Genomic DNA, 23,558 nt, shown 5'->3' on the forward strand with positions numbered 1-23,558 from the left:
CACTGTTCTAGATGTTGCTGAATTGCAACTTCCACCAGCCCCAGCAAGCATGGCCAATGGCCAAGGATTATGGGAACTGTAGTTCATTAACGTCTAGAGAGCCAAAAATTACCCACACCTGTTTTAGATGAACAGATGGGGTCACTCACACTCAGAGCAGAGCTACTGAAATTAGTGGGCATGATTAACATAGTTCTACTGTTTTTGATGGGTCTATACTCTGAGTATAACTTTTTTTGTAACTGCTGCCCCAGAAATTGCTTAACTCTTGTATTTTTGCTGCTTCTTTCGTTTATAATGTTATTTTTAAATAGGGAAAGAAAAAAAGAAGAAAGAAAGTCACTCTGAGCTATGCCAAATCAGGGTACAAATCTAAAAGTAAAAAAAGTAATGTGCCATTAAGAACATGAAGAAAAGGCAACGACACATCTACCCAGGACACACACAGTGAAATAATGGCTACAATTAGACTGATAAGAATCCACCCAGGTCAGACTTTTGCGCCTACAACAGCAGTTAATGAAGTGCCACGGAAATCCACAAGCAGCAAAGTGCCCCAGCAACAACTATCCTCACAGAGTCCCACATCATTCAATAGTTACAAACATTTTGTCACTGAAAGGCTTCTGGCGATCGTGGTTAGTTGTAGCAGCCACTAAAGTTACTCTCTCATTCTCCCACAAAAACACATTTCTTAACAGTGAGAAAATATTTCAAATTCCTAGAAATCAGCAACAAACCTCTAGGTAGTGGCTGTGCACAGAGAAGCAGGAAGAGATTCTGAGAGGCCCCAAATTCACCACCACCACCACATTATTATCAACATTTTGTATCCCACCTTCCCTCGCAGCGGTTCTCAACATCCCCAGATGTTGTTGGACTACAACTCCCATCATCCCTAGCTAGCAAGGCCAGAGCTCAAGGATGATGGGAGTTGTAGTCCAACATCTGGGGACCCACAGGTTGAGAACCACTGCTCCGAGGAGCTAAAAACAGTGGACAAGGTTCTCCATCTCTTCATTTCATCCTCTCAATACCCCTAAAATGCAGCTTAAACTGAGAGACAGTGACTGGCCCAAGGTCTTGTGTGACGTTTTCCAGCCCTGTATGTTTCTGATCCTTAAAAAAAAAAATATGGTAGTGACCATCACAGCATCTAGTAGCGAAGAGTTCCACAGGTACATGGTACTTTTTTGTGTGTGTACTCACATAAGAAATAGCTCCAGGAAATCCTAACTAAATTAAATATGGCATTTTCGAAGTAAAGTGCTACCTCAGGTTAAGTACTTAATTCATTCTGGAGGTCCGTTCTTAACCTGAAACTGTTCTTAACCTGAAGCACCACTTTAGCTAATGGGGCCTCCTGCTGCAGCTGCGCCACCGGAGCACGATTTCTGTTCTCATCCTGAAGCAAAGTTCTTAAACCGAGGTACTATTTCTGGGTTAGTGGAGTCTGTAACCTGAAGTGTATGTAACCTGAAGCGTATGTAACCCGAGGTACCACTGTAACATATACCTTTCATGTTCACCAGCCAGCCATGAGGGCAAAGCATGATAATCAGAAATGTCCCCACTACTTATCTCACAAATATCTGATTTAATCTCTTTCTCTCTCACTCACTCACTCTCTCTGTCTCACACACACACCAACGCCAGTAACACAATTTTCCCAGGGAAACCCAAGTTCCCTTTTTAAAAGAAAGAAAGAATCGGGTGACGAGAATAAGCCGTCAGCCTTGACGCAACATTTCCTGATGTCACCCACATGGTGGTTTCATTCCACCTAAAGAGGAACAGCTATAGGAAGGCAGGCTGGGCCAGGCCAGGAGAGCAACAGAGAGAGAACAGAAACTTTAACATCACTGCCTTCTCACCCAATTTACCAACCGCAGCAATAGGCAGCTTCTCAACAAGAGGAGGTGAATACCTAACAAGAAAAGGGAAGTTGGCTGCCAACCTGCAAGTTCAAAGTTTGGGTACTAGTGTATGTGGCCCCAAACAGCTCAGGACCAGGTTACTTAAGAGATCACCACCTTCTTCTTCTTCTTCTTCTTCTTCTTCTTCTTCTTCTTCTTCTTCGGCAATCACTCGTAGCTGAGTAAGATTGTCTTCCATAAACACAACTTTAACAGTGGGTCTGAATGTGACTGTGGAGGCCAATTCTGGATCCACACATTCTTCCACAGTGGGGACATAGGTTTCTGGGTGGGAGTTGATCACAGTGAGGGTTTGCCAAGTGTGCCTTCCTCTTAGCATGTTTGTCCCTTGCGTCCTGAGTTCGAGCATCTCCAAAACCCATGACACCTTTGGTAAAGGCTGTTCTCCAACTGGAGCACTCGCAGGCCAATGTTTCCCAGTTGTCAGTGTTTATACTACATTTTTTAAGATTGGCCTTGAGAGAGTCTTTCAACCTCTTTTGTTGACCACCAGCATTACGCTTTCCATTTTTAAGTTCAGAATAGAGTAGTTGCTTTGGAAGACGATAATCAGGCATCCGCAGAACATGACCAGTCTAACGAAGTTGATGTTAAAGAATCATTGCTTCAACACTGGTGATCTTTGCTTCTTCCAGTACACTGGCATTAGTTCGCCTGTCTTCCCAAGTGATGTGTACAAATTTTCAGAGACAGCGTTGATGGAATTTTTCAAGGAGTTGGAGATGGTGTTTATAAGTGGTCCATGTTTCACAATCATACAGTAAGATCACCCTATCCCTTACATACCCTGTCAACCATTGAATTCTAGAGAGTTTCTCCTTCAAGTCCCAGAAATATGAGACATAGGGTGGCTTTCACTATGGCTGTCCTTGTTCTGTGGAACAGCATCCCTATTGAGATAATAGAGGCACCCAAGTATCTGTACTTTCTGGAAACAATTGGAGGCAAAAAATTTTTTTTTGCTCCAGCAAGCTTCTCCTGCTGTGTAAAAAGCTCTTTGCCTTAGGTGTTCATTTTGTATAACTTTTAAATGCATTTTCATATGGTTTTTAGGCCTGCTTTAAGACATATGGACAAAGTGACTCGTAATAAATTATTACTAAAATATAGGAATATCGGGATTGAGTGTGAGGGCTTATTAGTGACCTGATCTCACTCACTGAGTCCAGCTTCTGCCAAACGGGATTCAATTCTCATTGATGTCACTCTCGCTAATCATTAAACCGCTATCACCTCAGTCCTTACTAAAGACCCGGGCCTACTCCAAGAAACTAGTGGAGGTACTAAAACCAAACGTGTACCGAAGGCCGGGGACCCTCAGAAGTTAATGTGAAACAAAAAAATGTAAATGCAAATAAGTCTCGTGTGTTTAAAAGTTAATTATCTCAATAAAGCACACATTTTAATACAGATGTTAAAAGTACCCAGTGCTCAAAAATCTACCCAGTGTCTTTGCTTTCATTGGCTAGAATACAGGAAGGCGTGTTTGTGTCTTACGGCACATTTGCTGCACAAATGACCGTAAGAAAAAGAGTCTCCAGTTTTCTTACATTAGAAAAGAAATAAAAAGCTGAAAATGCAAAGAGGCCACCTGGAATAACCATGTGAAATACATGTGCATGCAGATTCCAACAGCTACTTGCACACACACACACCCCAGCCTCACTTTGTTACATTGGCTATGACTTTATTTCCACCAGCTCCTAGTACAGTGGTACCTCGGGTTACAAATGCTTCAGGTTACAAACGCTTCAAGTTACAGACTCCACTAACCTGGAACGAATTAAGTTCTTAACCAGAGGTACCACTTTACCAGATGACATTCCTTGAACACTGTTTCTTAAATGCAGACTAGCTCCTTCCTTGGGCAGAGACCCGCGACTTTTCAACATTGTGTACAGGGGGTAGGCTGCATTTGAAACTTAGATACAGAAGCTTGGTGCCGAATGGCTGCTTAAACCAAGGTTATAATTTCCAAAATGCAATGTCTAAGTTGCCATTTTTGAGCACGAAGGCTCAGAAGCCTTGTTTTTCAAACAATAGACCAGCTGTGATTGATTCTCAGTTTAAACATCTGTATGGTTCAGATGGTAACCTTGAGCTGGGTTAAGAGCTTTGAGAACAAAGAAGAAAAGTCGCTTGATCCATGGACAGTCCACATATAAACTGGCCTATTCTGACCTCTTTTTCTTAATGGTGACTGCTCCTGCTGAGGCTGCACAGCAAAAGCATTTTGGTTCCAGTAATTCATTCTGATTGTGCAGGTAAAATATAACTGGCAGAATTCTACAGGATAGGGCATTAGTGTGTGAAAACAGCCCAGATCCTATGATTCCCAGGCATGCACCTCCAGATGGCAGAGTTGTCAGGCGCCATTCTGGCACCCAGGCATCTTCACTTGGTCACAAGTAGTTGAAAGCCCAGTGCAAAATGCGCCTGGCTAATTTCAAACACTGATGGTAGGGCATACTCAGTGCTGTGCATCCTCTGTGTTAGGCTAAGATTTTACAGACCGCAATTCCAAATTGTTCCAAGAAAAGCTAAAATCTGTGGCATATGAGAACATGTACATTTGCTCTGATTACACACGTTTTTCTTTCAATTTTCAATTTCACAAAAAATAGGAAAACAGCAATTAAAACAGATTGGAACAAATACAAATTTAAGGTTGATACATTCCGATTTTGTAGAGAAAATAAATTATATCTGAATAAACAAAATCTTTTGTCTAAAGCTGCAGGCATTTTAGACATGCTGTTTAAGCGGCTTTCAGTCATCTAAAAAGAAAAAACTCAGCTTGAATGCTGGATTTATGACAAGCAGATAACTTCACCCGAATACATGATTAAGTAAACATATCTCTTTATTCTGAAGACTTCACTCTGATTTTTCCTAATCACGGGGAGGGGAAGTATACTATGCAAGATGCTTAAAACACAAAACCTGGCAATCTTATATGTCAAAAAGTATATATTTGCAACTGTAACAGCAAGGAACTTGCTTTCTTTTTTAAACAAATGAAATCTAAGATTCTCAGGAAATTGAGTTTGTGTCAAATGCTACATTCCATGCTATTGCTGTGTTTCACGGAATCTCTCTCTCTCTCCCACCCACACACCCTCCATTCATCTATTTGCTTAAGCTATTCCACTGACTCTAGAGGAGAAAGGTAGGTTGCAGCTCCACCCTCTGATCAATGGAAAGCTTCTGAGGTTTCGCCAGGCATTGCTCCCAAAGCAAAGCCCATCTCTGCAGTCAACACTGTTTGAAAGCAGGGGTAGGGAGGACCTAGTGCTCCCATGTTGTTGGACTACAATTCCCATCATCCATTGCCACTGGTCACACAGGATGGGCAGATGGGAGGAGAAGTCCAGCAACATCTGGAGGACCACATCCCAGCAGTGTGGTCCTTCCTGCTCATTAAAATGGAGGCCTATATCAGGCATAGGCAAACTCGGCCCTCCAGATGTTTTGGGACTACAACTCTCATCATCCCTAGCTAACAGGACCAGTGGTCAGGGATGATGGGAACTGTAGTCTCAAAACATCTGGAGGGCCAAGTTTGCCTATGCCTGGCCTATACAGTCGTACCTTGGAAGTTGAACGGAATCTGTTCCGGAAGTCTGTTCTACTTCCAAAACGTTTGAAAACCAAAGTGCAGGAAGCTCTTGCAGCCAATCAGAAGCCGCAGAAGCCCCGTCGGACATTTGGCTTCCCAAAGAAAACCGGAACAGTCACTTCTGGGTTTCAATTGTTTGGGAGCCAAAACGTTCGAGAACTAGGCTGTTCGACTTCCGAGGTGCGACTGTACATTGATACAAGACTGCAGTTTTTAGAGGTGCAAATTTAAGAGGCCTGGTCCATGAAGAAGTTAATGTTTTGACAAGCCGTTAGGGTAGGAACAGAGTTCTTCCATCTCTCTCTCTCTCCCCTCAACTCTACCTCACATAGAACTGCTTCCCCATCAGGTCAAGCCACCACCCTGCCTGAGTTCCCTCTCCAACCGATTCCTAGAGAGAGATCAATAGAGCTGCATACACAGTCATACAGGTGTCAGCCACAGCCCTAGCTGTGAAAGTCCCAGGGGGAAAAGACAGGGTGGGAACTGGGAAGTAAATTACACTTGTGTATCAGTCTCCAGGCGAAATTCCTATGCCAGGGAACAGGCAGGGGTGCCAGTTTCCTGAGAATCCAATAAACTGGAGGTGGGGTGGAGGAGAAGAGAGTCCTTCGCAAACAGCAGCAAACCTGCACACAAACTCTCTCATGCATATTTTCCCTTCTCATTGTCTTTTCTTTTTATTTAAAAAAAAAGGCAGGGGAGGAGAAAAGCAGATAGAATATGCAAGCTAATCTGGCTACTTTCCTAGATCAAGAGACACCAACATGATTTGGTCCACTCACAAGCTTTTTCCTTTCCTTTAACACAGAATATATTTGAAAACGAAATTTAAAATACAGGCGGGGGGGGGGGGGGGAGGAAAGCATGTGCATAACAACACAACAAGATTTCTAATCAAGAAATCACTGAGTACTCAGTGATTGTTAAAAATTTAATCAGAACTTATTAGGCAGTTCACACACCAATGAATTATCATTTTTGAGGAGCAGAGCAAGAGTTTTACTCCTCCTCCATTTCTGTTGTTTGCTTTACAGAAAGCAATACAAACAATGCTATGTATTTTAGCTGGAGTTTCTCAAGGACAAATATCTCACTCCTCCACTTGTCTAGGAACGGGAGAATACCCTTGTGTTGACTTCCTGTGATGCTGATACGGGGATTTCCCAGAGTTCCCCTTTGCTCTGTATTTTCAGATGGGGGTTCCCAAACATTCCCCTCCACTGTCCACATGAACATTCCTGAGTCTCTTGGAGGACTATGTTACATTCCCCACCACCACCTGTTGTAGCAATTGTAATGCTCTGTGCTAGGCACAGCATGAGTTCCAATTGCCTTTTTATTGCTTCTTATACAGAAAGCTTGCAACTTGGGGGTAGGGATTAAGTTGCAGGGATTTCACCTGAAGCCAAAGTCGTGTATTGTCAAAACACATTGGGTGCAACGGCAGGTGAGATTGCCGATGTCTTTTTTTCATAGACGTCCACCCCCTTTTCACCTTTTTAAAATAAAAAATATATAAAATTATCAAGCGCCTAGAGCTGAATATGCACAAGTATGTTGCTGAATTACCATTTGAATTTGATAGGATTCAAAATTCTGTGTTTTTCACATGGGGACTACCCAAATGAAATTCACAGACCATAGCTTGGAACCCCTTAAACTGTTCTAGAAGTCATCTTTCCTCCTAGAACTGGGCAGCCCACTCTTGAGAAGAGGGGTGGAGAATACCCTACTCCAGACTCTCATAACCTGGTGCCCCCCCCTACATCCCTTGCCTTCCCACCCTCCCTGGACATTGACCATGCTGGCAGGGGGCTGGTGGGAGTTGTGGTCTGGAGGGCAGTAGGTTGGGGAAAGCTGTCCTACTCAACAAGGAAACCTGTCCAAGTCCGGAAACAAATGGCTTTTAAGAACTGTGGGATCTGGCCCTCTTAAACACAACCCTACTCTTTTGGTCATTTTCAATGAACAGCAGCCTCAATAAGATCATTAGCCCATCCTAAGCCTAGCCAGCCATCGCCAGCAGCACCAGAGGTCAGAAAATCTAGTCAACTGCCAGGAAACTTTGTTAAATGGTCCACCTGCCTGGTTCTCACTTGGCAAGGGGACTGGCCTGAACAGGAGCATTATTAATTACCATATTTTTCCATGTATAAGACGCCCCCATGTATAAGATGCCCCCTATTTTAAACCTATTTTTTTGGTAAAAAAAAACCTAGTCTTATACACGGAAAAATATGGTAATTAAATTTGTTAGTTGCTTTATCTTGCCCAGGGCAACCCAAAAAAACTCACTCCAACTGAGCCAGGGCCTGTGCCACTGGTAATGGCCACCTCAGTCACTGCGTGGAGAGGTGGGATATAAATCTATTAAATAAATATGCTAGCCACGGAAGTTTTGCAATGGCACCAGAGTGCTCAGGGCACAATGCAACATGACCAGGCTCACACTACTGCCAGTCTTGCAGAAGGCTAAAAGGCATCCCCCAAGGTCTCTTGTGATGCTCTCTTGGCTTGCAATTTCTTCCACTCCACTATTAGATGTAGGGGCTTTTTAGACCATGTTGTCCAAACACCCCACCCCAAGCTGGAGATGGCGCTGTTGGCAGGGTGAATCCAGGCTGGGTCTGGTTTTCAGCACATCTCCACTAGTTCACAGTGGTGTGCTTGAAAGTCTAATTAAGGGGCAAGGGCATACTTAAAATCAGCTCGGCCATGGGCAGAGGCGGCTAAAAGTCAGTACGGGCTTTTTTCCTGGAAAGTGGCACATGCTGAAACAATGGCACAAAACCACTTTCACTTAAGACAGCCAAACAAAGCATTAACGCTCTCCCTGTCTTGGATCGTCCAAGGAGAGGATTGACCAGAGCTATTAACAGTTAACACTTCCTACACCACCACAGTCACATGGCATCCTTTCCCAACTCCCTGTTGCCATCAGGCCTGGAAGTGCCAGGCAGGTACCCAGCCAAGGGCTGGGAAAGGCCTCCGCTAAAGAGACCATGACGTCAGGACTCCGCTATTCTTAGCTCGCCCCTTGTGCAAAGAGTCGCAGACGCTGACCTTCAGTCCCAGTTCCCAGTGCCAGCCATTTTCCTTGCCTGCCTACATTTCCAGGGACTTGGAACGACACTTTCCCCAGACTGATGGAAGAGCTGGGTGGGCTCCGCACAACTAACACAGGGAAGAGAACCCAGGAATTCTACTGCCCCATAACCCCACTGAGTCAAGCCAGGGGCTTTCATCCCCTTTCCAGCCAAATTCACAGTGGCTAGGTGCCTTTTATCGGGAACAGTATTTAAGAAGGCAAAAAAACCAACAGCAAAAGCTTTCCCCACAAATCCATTCTCGCTCTCGCTGTCTCATGGTTTCAAGGCAGACCACAAAACCACAAGGTGGGGATTGCCCATCGCCGCCTCAACTGACCCACTGAGAACTCAACAAGTTGTGCTGGGTGCGTTGCACAGCTGGGTAGTTGACAACGCCGGAGATTGTGCAAAGCACCAACCTGCTTACATGCAGCAGGGAGCGCCAAACTGTCCTGGCCCTTCTCTTCCGCTGAGGCCCAGGGCCCATGTGCACACACACACTCCTCAAGGGCACCCAACAAGCGTTCCTTTTCGTTGTTGTCACTGTAACCCTATCAACAGACAGCTGCAAAGGCAATAGCTGTTTTGAGTGTGTTTGCTCATGTCTTTCGGTGTGGGTTTTTTTAATTTTAAAAAAGGGAAGTAACCAATTGCTTTCCCTGTTGTCATGGCTATTGTAGTTCAAAAGCAATCACCGAAGTCCCCAGTTCTGCAAAAGAAGTGAGGTTAGGGATGAAGAAACTGCAAACCTCCAGATGTTTGTAAGGCTCTGACTCAGGGGTGATGGGAGTTGAAGCAAAACAACATGGGGGGGGGACACTCCCCATCCCTGATGTAGTGGAAGCAAGTGAGGCATTAGGCTTCTTATTTTTAAAATCCCAGAGACAGGGGAAATGAGTAAAAGCAGAATACAACTGATCTGAAAGCACATAGAACTTTGGACTCCATTCACAGCTGCAGAGGTCTAATGCCACGAAATGGGAAGGCAGGGACCTGCCTGGGTCTCTGAAGGGGCTTGGACCAATCTGGTTATTCCCTCCCCCGCCCCCTTACCGCCATAGCTCAGTTGGTAGAGCATGAGACTCAAAGGTTCCTGCATTGTAGGGGGTTGGACTAGATGACCCTTGGGTCCCTTCCAACTCTACAATTCTATGAACGTTTCCAGCTACCCCACCCTTTGCCCTTGGAAGCCTTATAAGAAGCTGCTGCTGCAGGAGAGGGAACTGTGAACAACATCAAAGGAGGGTTTTTTCTAGGACCAAGGTGAAACTGTAAAACTCCCCTGTTGTGTTTGCTATCGGATGCTAGATGCTGTTTATGTTATCTTGCTATATTTATAATTCTGAAATGTTGTTTTTTGGTATGCTATTATATTTGTTATTGCATTATTTTGCTGTTATTGTGAAACTGTTTTTGCAGCACTTGGGTTTCGAAATGCATTCCCGTTTCCTTTGCCGTAAGCCGCTTTGAGTATATTTGTATGCTGCTGGAAAAGCAGCATACAAATAAAAGGAATGAATTTCCTGCTCCTCCGAGTTTAAAAGCAGGGATGGGAAGCCTCTGGTACTGCAGGTGTTGTTGGCTCCCAATCTCCCATTGGCCCCAGCCAGCATTAAAAGCCAAAAAGGTTTTCACTGGTGCTCCTTCGCAGGTGGCCCAAACTCTGAGCATTCTTTTTTGGGGGGTGGGGAGTAAGTCTCTAGTCCACATGAAAAGAAAGTTATGGGGCAAAATGTGCAGGTACCTTCAAAATGAAGTGAGAGTGAGAGTAAGCGTGGTGTGTCCACCTTGTATATATTTCCTGGTATGCAGGAATGCTCCCTGTTGTTGTTATCGACAGAAACAGCATCAGGATGTCTCTGTGTGTGGTCCAAAAAGGTTGGCAACCCTTGATCTAAGCAAACAGAAGAATGGGCAACTCAGATGAAAGGTAAGCTCAGCAGGGACCAACCCATGCTCCACAGAACAGAGGAGACAGCAAGAGAATCGGCTTCTAGGAGCAGCACAGAGACCTCATTCCAACAAATCCCACAGGATGGATTGAAAAATGCACAAAAGTATTCCTGGAGCTGCAGGATCTAGAAGCCCTAGGGTAGTGATGGCCAAACTTGGCCCTCCAGCTGTTTTGGGACTACAGCTCCCATCATCCCTAGCTAACAGGACTAGTGGTCAGGGATGGTGGGAATTATAGTCCCAAAACAGCTGGAGGGCCAAGTTTGGCCATCACTACCCTAGGGGGTCACCTCTGCTAAATACTCTTTCTTGGGCTTCGAGCAAGTCATTGCACTCTTTCCACCCTCAGTCTGTAAAATGGGAACAGCTACGATCTCCCACAGGCAGGTTTCAAAGAACATAAAAGGGCTTTGAAAAATGCTATTTTTATATTTTTAAGAAATCTGCATTTAGAACTTGGTTGACACATGCTTGGGATTGTTTTGAAACAGGCTAAGTTAGAACAAGAAAATGGAAACTGTGTCAAGGAGAGATGCCGTTCCATTGTACCTTTCACAAACAAACAAAAATGATGGGAGCTCAATGCTGCTCTTATGCAACTGAGCCCCCGTTAAAGACACTTGTGTGATGTATTGTCTTAATATTTTAAACACAAAAGGGCATGCTGAAAGAAACGTCCTATGAATTATGGCTTCTTCTTCCTTTTTAATTCAAACGAAGATGAAAATTGCTTGAATCAAAAATTACGACCTTATTGGACCGTGGGGCTGCTTTGACCATCATGCTTTGACCATACTCTAATCCCGCCTTCCCAACCTGGTGCTCTTTGTACGTTTTGGACCAGCATGGCCAGAGGGCACCAGGCTGGGGAAGGCTGTTCTAATCTGTCACCTTGCCCTATTGGGATGGATCCTTCAGGCAACTCAAATTTGGTCCACGTAAACAAAACTGGGGTCGCTTTTAATATGTGCATACATATATTTATTTATTTTTGCACACCCACAGGGGGTTTCCTCCGCTTGGGTGAGTGATGCATCATGTGACCCAGCAGCTTGCAGAACTCAGCTGGCAACCACAATGAGCTCAGCCACAGATTTCAGGGCTTCAAGAAATTGCGGAAGTTGCCACACAGCAGCTGGCTCACAAGTTCAATGCGAATGGGAAGGAGACAGTATGTGGCCTGTCCCCCCGAGTAGAGACCCACATAATTATGTGAACAGCGTTTCAGTGGGTCCTCATTATTCAGGAGTGGCTGAGGGGTGGGGATTGCTGTGAATGGTTGGATAAATTCCTCAGGTGCCAGGTGTGGTTTTGCACCTGGAAGGGTCCAACTGCGACAACGTGTAGCTCTGTTCTGTGGGTGGCAGGTTGGCAAATGGCTGGGCCCTCCAGCTTTCTTAAGCAGAAGAGCTTTAGTTATTGCATTTTTATCCCACCTTTTTCTCCCAGAGAGTACAACAACACTGTGAGGTAGATTAGGAGGCTGTGGCTGGCCCAAAGTTACCCAGTGAGCTTCATGACCGAGTGGGGATTTGAACCCTGGTCTCTCAGGTCCAAGTCTGACACTCTAACCACTACACCACACTGGCTTCCTACAGTAGCTCTGCTATGGGGCAGCTATATAAATTAAGTAAGTAAATAAATATGGAGACAGCAAAATGCCACTTAGAGAAGGATCTGAAATATTTTCCTCACAGCTTGAACTTGTTTTATTCTGGATTGTTTAATTTGATGTTTTAATGCGTTGTAAACCGCTTTGAATTTATTTAAAATGTAAAGCGGCATAGAAATGAAATGAATAATAAACAACATGGGGGGGGGGGAGACAGGGCCCAGACATTCTGTTGTGGCAACAGCAACCTAGGTTTAAGGTGCCCTTTGGAGAATAGCTTCTATGAGTTTCTAACACTGCACCAAGCCCTTAAAGGAGCAGATGTCATGATGTGTTTCAGTTCAAAGATGTCTTCATTTGATTGATGCTCTTTTCCATAGAAGGAGGAGGAAAAGGAGGAGGAGGAGAAGAAGTAGTGGTGGCAGCCGCAACAGCCTCAGTCTGCCCTCACCCAGTTCCCTGGGTCAGCTTACTTCTGCTTGCCTGCTTCCTTCTCCTCAATCTCCGTGTTGTCCTTGCAGAACTCTGCAGGGAAGAGTATGGGGACAAAACTAGAGTTCTCTGGCTCTGCTGGACATTGGCTCTGGCTCCCCCTACTGTTGGCCTCCGGGCATTCTGCCCCAATGGGCACCAACCACCACTGGCTTCCTCATGAAGGAATACTGTGTCATGATCCCCTCCACTTGCAGAATGAAGAACAACAGCCTAGGTGGCCATGTTGCCCACTCTTCACATGGTAAGGCCTTTGGTGTAAATGTGGTCCAAGTCCAAGTCCATTTCAAAGTTAAATAGCCTGAAGAAGCGAGAGCAGAAGGGGGCCTTGAAGTTACCCAGTCAGCAACCAGTGAGTAGACCGAATCAGCTCATCACGGGCTTCCCTGCTGCGGTGAGATGTGCTGCATCTGTATTTAAATTGTGGTACTTATCTCTACATTATTTGATTTAGATTCACAGCCTAGATTTACTAGACTGCAAACTGAACCACCTTAGTGCTGATTTTTGATTAACAGGTAAGGTATATTGACACAAACAAACAAATTTGCACCCACATTAGCACATGCAAACTCCAGGCAAATCCGTGTCCTCTTTTTTGTGTGTGTGTGACACATTTCCTCTTTGTTGAGGCAGCGTTAAGTGGCCACCCTCCTAGACACGGGTTTCCTGTCTCAACGAGAACCAAACCACATTGTTTTGAGTGTGCCACTCAGACGGGCAAAGCCCCCCTCTGCCATTTTTTTTATATTTTTATGGCACCTTTCGCTGTATCAGATTTCAGTAAAATAAGTAATACAATAAAACACATTCACCAAAGCAGAAGCAGCCAATCAAACCTTTTAAAAAAAAACAGACTAGTAGCAATCTGACTGAAAATATTAAAATCCCTGTGTAAATAAAAAGGGATGTCTAAAAGATAGCCATGCTAGGCAAATCTCATTAAGAAAAGTGCATTCCACAGGTGTGGGTATTTCTGCCCCCCCCCCCCGCGCAAAAGCCCTCATTGTTCTTTGTTGCTTCTTACCTCAAATTTGAGATGGGCTTCAGCAAATAATCTTATGAAACTGGCAGGTTGGCATGGGAGTAAAGTGCCTCCTAAACCAGGAACAGGGAAGATGTTGCTGGACTCCAATTCTCATCAGCCCCAGCCAGCAGGGCCAACGGTCAAGCTGCAGTCCAACAACATATGGACGCCACCAGGTTCTGCACCCCTGTTCTGGAACCTCCCAAAGCTAAAGAAAAATTATTTCCCCTTACACTACACCCAAGCAGATGGACGCGCCCAGAGGAACCTCACCCCAATCCCTATTTAAAGGCAGGGAAGCCCAACACATAGCTTATTCCTCTCACGGGTCCTACCTCATAGCTCTTTTCCTTGCCTCACTGTTTACACTGCCTGCTCATTCATGGGGTATCCCCTTTCAGATCTGCATATGGAAGGGAACAGAGTAGTAAAGGTCCTAAGAGACAGGGCTGTCTCTGGAACAAACTACAAACAGAGAGGAACTTAGGGGTTCAGTCCCATTGCCTCTGTATAGGAATTCTGGCCGACAGACAGCACCACCAGAAAGAGTCAGATTTCTGAATGCAAAACAGCATCTCTCGGGACACATGGAGGACTGCACTGGCAGGCAGAGATGAGCAGGTGTTATTTTGTTTTGTTTCTATTATTATTACATTTATATGCCACCTTTTCTCCAAGGAGCTCAAGGTGTTGTGTACACAACAGCCCTGTGATTTAAGTTCAGCTGAGAGGCAGTGGCTGGCCCAAAGTCACCCAGTGGCCAAATGGGGATTTGAACCCTGGTCTCCCAGGTCCTAGTCAGACGCTCTAACCACTACACAACACTGCCTTTCAATTCTTAAATGCAGCAATAGCCACATCATGATATTACACACACACACACAGTAGGATGTGGCAGGAGGGAACATCTGTTCAAGCGGGATCAAATAATAACCCAGTAGTACTTAATACAATGTCACGAAGACCTCTCACATGACAAAAACAAACCCGCACATATGAAGGCATTAACACGGGAATCTGTAGACACTTGCCCATGCAACCCAACATTCTCATTATTACCATTGTTTATTAAATGAAGACCCTGACCTTCCTTCCAAATGAGCCCAGGGAAGCAACCACACAGCCAACAAAACACATAAAACAAAAACCATTCTAATCCAGATGCAGACTGGGAAAGATCTCTACTTAAAAGCCTCGTTGGGAGAGGAAGGGTTTTAGAAGATGCCGAAAAGACAACAGAGATGGCACTCATCTAATATTGAACAGGAGCGAATTCCCAAGGGAAGGTGCCACAACGCTGAAGGCCTGATTCCTATATTGTGCGGAACAGACCTCCTGATAAGATGGCACCTGCAAAGAGGCCCTTCACCTGCAGAGCACAGCGATCACAAAATGCGACCAGGCTATAGGTGAACTTAGAATAAGACATGGAAAATCAAAGACTCAGCTCTCCACACCATGACAACACCCGCCCTGGGGGAAACCACCTCGTCTCAGCCTAACCTGCCTTGTGACAAAGATAAGAGTATCACCTTGAGCTTCATGGAGGAAAGGCAGGGTTTAAACACCCACACACCAAAAATAATTCCAACAAATACAAACTTCATGGAGAAATAGCAGACATCTACGGCTGGTTTTAAATCCCACTCCAACTAGCTCATATTGTAAGATCTGGTCCCACCCCCCTTAAGCTGGCAGGGTTGTAAAGCACAAGGAACATATTTGCATATGTGGTGGGGATGTAAATTTGTACACAAGTTCTGGAAGCAGGATGTAACGGAGATTAGTATTATTGTTGACAAGCAGGTCACCTTGGACACTAAGTTGTGCCTCTTACCCATTTTTGACAGTGCCAGTGCTGACTTTACTTCTCAATAATTAATTCTGTACCTGTTGTTTGCCGCTTGCCTAGTGATCTCTCAAGGGTGCGAGGACACATCTTGTTAGTCTATGGATCTATGGTTTCAAAAAAGTCATGTTCATTGCCATTTCTGAAAAAATCCTGACGAATAAAACATGTGCCAGCAGGGGAGATGGCAGACCCCTCCGACTTTGCTTTTGCTTGGGGGCCCGTTTGTGATTTATATAACCAATCTCACTGAATTTGAGTTTATTTGGCAACATTCATTATTATTTGGTATGTTTGGTACAAATGTGAACCTTGTATTTCACCATGGAATATATTTTACGCCACTTATTCTTTTTCAAGCTTTGTACAATTATTATTAAATTATGATATTGTAATTTTATTCTCCCTGCTTTTATGACTTCATTATTACCTTTAGCTTAGTGTTTTTGTCTGTTTGTTTAAACAAAAATTAGAAAAAGAGGGTGGGGGATAGAGATGCTGCACCCAGGAAGCTGGTGGCACATAAACAACCCCGAAAGTTGGGAAGCATAGCTCTGTGAAGGGTAAACTATAGTTCCCAGGATTCTTTGCAGGGATGCAGTGTACAGTGGAACCTCGGGTTACAACACCTCAGGTTACAAACACTTCAGGTTACAGACTCCGCTAACCCGGAAGTAGTACCTTGGGTTAAGAACTTTTACCTCAGGATGAGAACAGAAATTGTGCGCTGGCAGCACAGCGGCAGTAGGAGGCCCCATTAGCTAAAGTGGTACCTCAGGTTAAGAACGGTTTCAGGTTAAGAATGGACCTCCGGAACTAATTAAGTTCGTAACCAGAGGTACTACTGCACTTTAAATGTTTGGTGTATATGCAGCCCTATATGATCTTCTGGCATTGGGTCTTCTGGAAAGAAGTTGTGGACCTCTCTTCCCAATAATATCCTTTACACACAATCAAACTTGTCAGACGAGCAATAGGAAGTGCTTCTTCATACAGCGTATAATTAATTAGCTGATGGATTTTATTGCCACAACATGCGAAGGCCACAAACTAACACGCCTTTTAGAAAAAGGAGGATTAGACAAAATCATGGAAGACAGTGGCTTCTATTTTTCAAGAGGACATTCCCAATTTGGTTTGTGTTTCTGCGCAGCCTGAGCAGGCTTGTATTTTCACACTCCTATGCCTCCCGTGAAAGCTGAAAATGGAACATCCAACTTTAGGAGCACTATTTCTCTGATCAAAAGGCATCAGGAACAAACAGGAATGGCCATCTCAGTCTTGCCCTCCTCGTGAGCTCCCTCGAGGAGTATCTGGCTATTAGCCACACCATAGGAAGCAAGAGTGCTTGACTCACTAGACGGACCTTTGATACCAGTCCACAAGGCTGTTTTGATGGCCTCATGTTCTTTGTTTGCCTTTATGGTATGAACCAAGTGCATAGCTGGCATAAATTGAGAGCATTTAACTCAAATGATCCCGCAAGGTCACACAGCACAACACACAAGGAGCTGGTTTCTTTTGCAATCTCAGAAGGGATTATGAGGAAGTAAGCCCCACTGATTCGAAAGGCACTTGCTTCCCCACTGGGGTCTCGCATATTCAAGACAGCTAAATGCAGGCCCTTCCTTAGGAGCCAAATATGACTCTGAAGGTTTTCGTGCAATGTGCACTACTGTATACAGCTCCATTGGTACGTGTTTTATTTCGAACACCCCTTCGGCCATTTTCATTTAAAGAACGAAACACGAAAAAGCAAAATGTATTGCTGTCTGGAGAAGAGATCCCTGAAACCTGGAGGATTACTGCTTTAATCTGTTCTACACACATGGGATAAAAAAAATACAGAACATATCGTTTCAAACTCTTCTGGGTCCTATTGAACTATCTGAAAAGTAATCGAAAAGAAGGTGTGTTTTTTTTTAAGAGAAGAACGGGATGGGGGAGGAATAGAACTAGCAGAACAGCTCTCTATAATGTACAGTGGTACCTAGGGTTAAGTACTTAATTCATTCTGAAGGTCTGTTCTTAACCTGAAACTGTTCTTAACCTGAAGCACCACTTTAGCTAGTGGGGCTTCTTGCTCCCGCCGCACCGCCAGAGCACGATTTCTGTTCTTATCCTGAAGCAAAGTTCTTAACCCAAGGTAATATTTCTGGGTTAGCGGAGTCTGTAACCTGAAGCGTATGTAACCCGAGGTACCACTGTAGTTTGTAGAATGTAGTGTAAAGCTACATTAGGAGGGACCTAAAGATGCAGTTTGAGTGCCACTTAGCATATGGAAAGGAATGCCATCAAGGGGACGGAACTCGAACCCAGAGCTCGCGTGGAAAAACCTCACGGGCACAAACAATAGGATTTGGGTGTTGGCAGCAGACAATGGGAAGCCCTGAATTCCCAACATGCACCTCAGAATGGGCAAAAAAAACCATTCACACATCAACCCTGGAGCTGGCCCAGTGATTCCCAACCCAATGAATGTCAATACGAGGGAGAGGTTAAAACTGGCATAGGCAAACTCCAGCCCTCCAGATGTTTGGGACTACAATTCCCATCATCACTGACCACTGGTCCTGTTAGCCAGGGATGATGAGAATTGTAGTCCCAAACATCTGGAGGGCCGGAGTTTGCCTATGTCTGGGTTAAAAACAAAAAAAGGGAAGAAAGGAAAAGGGAGAAAATCCTCTCATCTCCCACCTTGGACAGAGCAAGCTGGCATGCCTGATAGAAGTATTGGTTCTTCAACCACTGGATCTGTCCCCTCTGCTCCCACCCACACCCCCCAAAAAGAAAACCCCTCCACCTAAGGATTCTTCAGAAAGTGGTTAAGAATGCAAGGTGCCTTTGGTTCAGATCTCCGGACAGAATTTGGTAGGCAAGCTCCCGTTCTTCCTGCGTCCCATCTGCCACATAGGTACAAAACTGACTTTACAGGGCTGCTGCGAGGATCACAGAGATAATGGTTTTGAAGCACTTTGAACGCTCCAAAGCACTGCCTACGTCCTAAGCTTTATCATTATTAAGATACGCAACGAAAGAAAGAAAAAACAATGAAGAGTGCGCAGGGCTGAAAGGGAAACGCAGCACGATTAGAACTTGGACCTCTCAAGGGACCAGGATGTGTTATATAGTTGACAACCAAGTTGAGCAAAGTTCCAAGGCTGGCAGAGAAGAAAAAAAAAATTTTTTTTTAAAGGCACAGGCATGTCCACACACTATGCATGCTTTTCTTTTTCCTCCCGACTTTGAAGTCCTGCCAGCTGATAATTCATCTCAATGGATGGCTGCTCCCCTTCTTAAGGGTTTACCTTTTCCTCGATGACAGCTAAGCACCCAACCAGAGTCTGGTTTCTTTCATTTCTTTAAAACAGAAAAGCAGCCAACTGGTACCAGCCTCAGGCTCGCACCCTACCGCTGAGCACCTCAAGAAAACAAAGCACCACCCAGACACCAAGGAAGCTATTCTTCACACCCTTTGCAAAAGCCACCTTGCACGCTCTTTGTAGACCTGCACAATGCCACCCATCAGGCACTAGATGCACATAAAAATTACTCCCCAACTGGCCACCAAGTCCCAAAGCAGCAGCAGCAGCAGCAGCAACACCACCGCAAGACTGGATCTCCCAAGCTATGGAGACTTGGGCACAAAAATGCAAGAGCCACGGCTCCAATTTCACACCCACAAGACTGCTCAGACTTTGCAAAAACACAGACCGAGTTGGAAACGTCCTCTTGAAAGCTAAGCCACGCTCTTGTTTTTCCACCCACGGGTCGACCAACCGCTGGCAGCTTGGCAAGGCGGATGCCGCTAGCTCTGCCGTCTTTTATTTGGACACCGAGATTCCCTGCAAAGGACAGGGACTGCCATCGTGCCGAGGGAGGTGGCACGACCCAAGGCATTTCTTCCGACAGTTATCTTGAAATAAAGAAAAGGGGGCGGCGAAGAAACTGAAGTGGTGGTTGGGTTTGCTGCCACCCCCACCCCTGCCACCCACTAATAATATAAAGCGAACTGCAAAGCTGACTTCTGAAGGCACCAGAAGCGCCAACCACACCCACACGTGGCACACAGCACATATCAGCCTTTTCTTCCAAGCTCCGGAAAGAGAGAAAGATCCACACAGCTCACAGATTTTCTTAAAAAATGAATGTGCAGCAACCCGTCCAAAGACTTCTTCCCCCCTCTAAAAAAATAAAAAAATAACCCTTAAATGGGAGATGCTGCAAAAGCATTTAGTGATGAGAAAGTCAGGAAGAACCATCAGCCTAAACCCTGGGATGCCTCTTTGACCAGAGCATGGGGTGTCCCCCCCCCCACATTTACACATACGTTTCTTCCAGAAAGTAAGTCAAAGTAGGAGAGACGGAAATAGAAAATGGGTGGGGGGATAGGGGCGCGTTTCCAGAAGAACGTGGGGCTTTATAGGATCAGAGGGAAACCTCTTCCCTTCCTCCCTTGTCGCAGGCCGTGGCGTGGGGGGGGGAGCGGACAGCCCCAGTGACAGCTGGCCAGAGCTACTGGAAGCAACAGTTGGTTTTATTAAGCAGCCTCATGGAGAGAAGGATGGGGGTGTGTGGAACTGGAATTGAAGAATTCACACACACACCCCTCAAAACGGCACCCCGAAATATCAGGCCCGCAGCTTTGCTCACCAAACTAAGACAGCAATTCCGGACTTAGCAACTTGCGCCAGGAGGGTGCCCCTTAAAGATTACTTTGGGGAGCGCATCCGATTTCAGCGCAACGGCTGCAGTTTAGAGGGGTGACGCGAGGATGAGAGATGTCATTGGCGAGGGAGGGGGTGCCAGGGGACGGGGAATGAGAGAAAGACGGGCGATCCTCTCCGAATCAAAACACAACTTTGGGAAAGGAGGAGGAGGGAGGAGGAGGAAAGCGGCTGGGGTTTTGCAGTGTAATCCTAGACTTCGATCGGAATCTAGCAGGAATCAAACAAGCCCAAAAAGAAAGAAAGAAAAGAGAGACACGGACAGACTCCCTGCCCCCTCTCGCAACTTAACGCGCATAAAAGAAAACGCAAGCTAGCCTCCTTTTTACGCCCACCGTCTCCCAAACACACCCCGAGCAAAGTTTGCCAAAGAAAGGGAGGCGGGTATTCACGCTGAATCTCTTACCTGGAAGCAGGTCTCCTTTTTTTTCTCCCCTCGGTCGTCTTCTCGGCTTCTAGGACGCATACGAAACTCTCCACCGACCCCCCTTTTTGCGCGCGATACACTCAGAAGCGAAGCCTTCCTTCCCGCGAAGACCAGGAAAGACAGGCAACCCTGCGCGTCCAGCTTTGCAAAGTCGCACCGAACTGCTTGCTCGAGCTGCTTGCTAGCCCTGCTCGTGCGGGGACTGGGACGGAGCAGCGGGGGGAGGAGGAAGGGGAGGAGGCAATGGAACGTTGTGCTGGCCAGGGCGCGCGCCCCGGCGCTCAGCAGCCATTAAAGCCAGTCATGTGCTTGGGTGAAACTTTACACCGGAGCGCGGGGCTGAGGGATGGGGCGGGGACGGGAGGGGGATAGGAGACCGAGGGGGGAGGAGACCGAGGGGGGCCGGGCCACGCCTATTTCCATTTTCCCAGCCAATAGCGCTGCTGCGGGAGACGGGAGGGAGGAGAATGCGGGGGGCGGGGGGGGGGAAGAGCTGCCCTTGGCGGTTCAGGAGAAGTAACCCTTTGAAGTGTCTCCGGCTTTGTTGGGAGACGGGGAGGGAGAGGGGAGCGGAACTTTCAGCCGAGACTGGCGGCGCTTACTCGGAAGCAACACTCGCGGGCTTCCGCGGAACTGGCTTCCGAAGGCTGCAATGCATGCCCACAGCTGGGGCGCACGGTGCAAGCCTTGCCCGCGTCTGTTCAGGAGTCAGCCCCGCAGCGGGGCTAATTCATGTAACGTGGGTGGGTGGGGATTTGCAGAATCGCTGCCCTGATTCGCGAGGAGATATGGATAGGATCTCTCGAGGATCGCCGCAGCGCAGCCCTGTGCACTACGCCTTTAACTCCCAGAGAAAGAGCGCAGAAGGAAGGAGTTGCAACTTCTGGAAAGGGAGCGCAACATTTCTAAAGAGTGCCAGGGAAGGTGGTGGGCAGCTGTTAAGAGGCTGAGCTGTGAGCCAGATAACTGCCCCATTCACACCTCCCGCCTCTGTCCCAGCCTTTCTGTCCCAACATGGGGTGTGGGGTGGGAATTACAACAGCCCTGGCTTACTTTGCAGGATGAATGAGACAGTTTTTGGAAGATAAACGTGCTGTTATTATCACCAGCACGGAGGCTGCGTATGAGACACCCTCTGACCTGGGCTGTCTCCCTTAACCCAAGCTGTGATTGAACGATGGGGCGGCAAGAGTGATGGATCTGAATGTGTAAGGACTACGACCGAGTCCAATCTCTGCTGTGGACTCCCTGTGTAGACTGGAGGAAATCCCTCTTTCAGCATCCATTTCCCCTCCCTGTAAAACAAGGAGCAACTTTTCCACCCAGGGATGTTTTGAATAATTAAATAAACGTTGCTCTATTGAATGGGTAGGCAAACTAAGGCCCGGGGGGCCGGATCCAGCCCAATCGCCTTCTAAATCCAGCCAGCAGATGGTCCGGGAATCAGCGTGTTTTTACATGAGTGGAATGTGTCCTTTTATTTAAAATGCATCTCTGGGTTATTTGTGGGGCATAGGAATTTGTTCTCCCCCCCCCAAAAAAAAAATATAGTCCGGCCCCCCATAAGGTCTGAGGGACAGTGGACCGGCCCCCTGCTGAAAAAGTTTGCTGACCCCTGCTCTATTGCATTAAACAAGCTATAAAAGTGAGAAATAGCCACCATGGTATATGCCCTCTGGCAAAGGTGGCTAACCTGTGCCCTCCCAGATGTTGCTGGACTCCAAACTCCCACCAGCTCCAGCCATCCTTAGTGCCTGGAGGTGCCGCAGGTAAGTCACCTGTGTGGCACTGGTAATGAGGAAGCGCACATGCTCTCTGCACTTTTTGTGCTGCTTCTGCATGTTCTGATACTGACAGCACAATCCTATACATGCCTACATGAAAAGGAAGCCCCATGGAGCTCAACTGGTCTTATTCCATGAGGATAGGATTGCAGCCTGAGGGTGGCTTTTCTTTAAAAATGAAAAATGTAAGGTTCCACAGCAGAGCCTTGCTTTGGATTAGGCTGCAAAGGTAACCATAGAGTCAGAAGGGACTCCAAAGGTAATCTAGTCCACCCCAGGAATTTTTTGTCCAACATGGGACTTAAACCCACAACCCTGAGATCAAAGAGTAGCAGGCTCTACCAACTGAGCTATATGCAATCCTGGAAAGTGAGGTACCTGTGAATGGCATGTGTATGAGCTGTTTGGGGAGAAGCACAGATAATGCATTTGTAGAAGAAGAAGAAAATCAAATTGCCTAAGAAAAAAGTGGTTAGGGTGCTGGACTGGGGCCTGGGAGACCAGGGTTCAAATCTTCCACTCAGCCATGAAGCTTTCTGGGTAACCTTGGGGCAGTCACAATCTCTCAGCCCAACCTACCTTGAAGGATAAGGAGTGACTGTGTATGCCACCTTGAATTCTTTTGGAGGAAAGGTGGAGCATAATAATAATAATAATAATAATAATAATAGTAATAATAATAATAATAATAATAATAATAATAATATAAAAGCATGGAAAAAATCAAATCCAGCAGTAAAAATAACCAAAACATTACTCCAACAAAGTGCACACAAACTTTAAATAAAAGATCCAACTATATTGGTTATTTTGTCCAAGGTAGTAATTGAAGGGAAGGCTGAACTTTGAAATGAGTTTCTGTTAAAGGAACAATGAATCTAAAAGCCCAGCTCTACTAAAGCCATATGTCTGCAGAACAGGTACCTGTTCTCTATCCCCGGTTCACTGGGAAACAGCTGTAGGCTTGCAATCGTGCAGGGACATCAAAATGAATTCAATTAAGTCCAGTTGAGGTCATGGTGCCCAGGCTTAAAATCCA

At 45.9% G+C, this 23,558-nt stretch overlaps 1 protein-coding gene across 2 annotated transcripts in view; it reads right to left on the reverse strand.

Moving 5' to 3' along the window:
* The window catches only part of RARA (retinoic acid receptor alpha), a 193,194-nt gene that overhangs the window by 143,809 nt on the left and 25,827 nt on the right, over positions 1 to 23,558 (reverse strand). The window contains exon 1 of one of the 2 annotated variants that reach the window (XM_079948810.1): positions 20,715 to 20,955. The exons of the other annotated variant lie outside the window; for it this stretch is intronic. The gene's annotated coding sequence lies outside the window, so the exon portion shown is untranslated. Of the gene's footprint in view, positions 1 to 20,714; positions 20,956 to 23,558 lie in introns of those variants that run through there. 2 annotated transcript variants of the gene reach the window in all.

The sequence above is a fragment of the Podarcis cretensis genome (genome assembly GCF_951804945.1).
Source record: "Podarcis cretensis genome assembly, chromosome: 13".
NCBI lineage: Eukaryota > Metazoa > Chordata > Lepidosauria > Squamata > Lacertidae > Podarcis > Podarcis cretensis.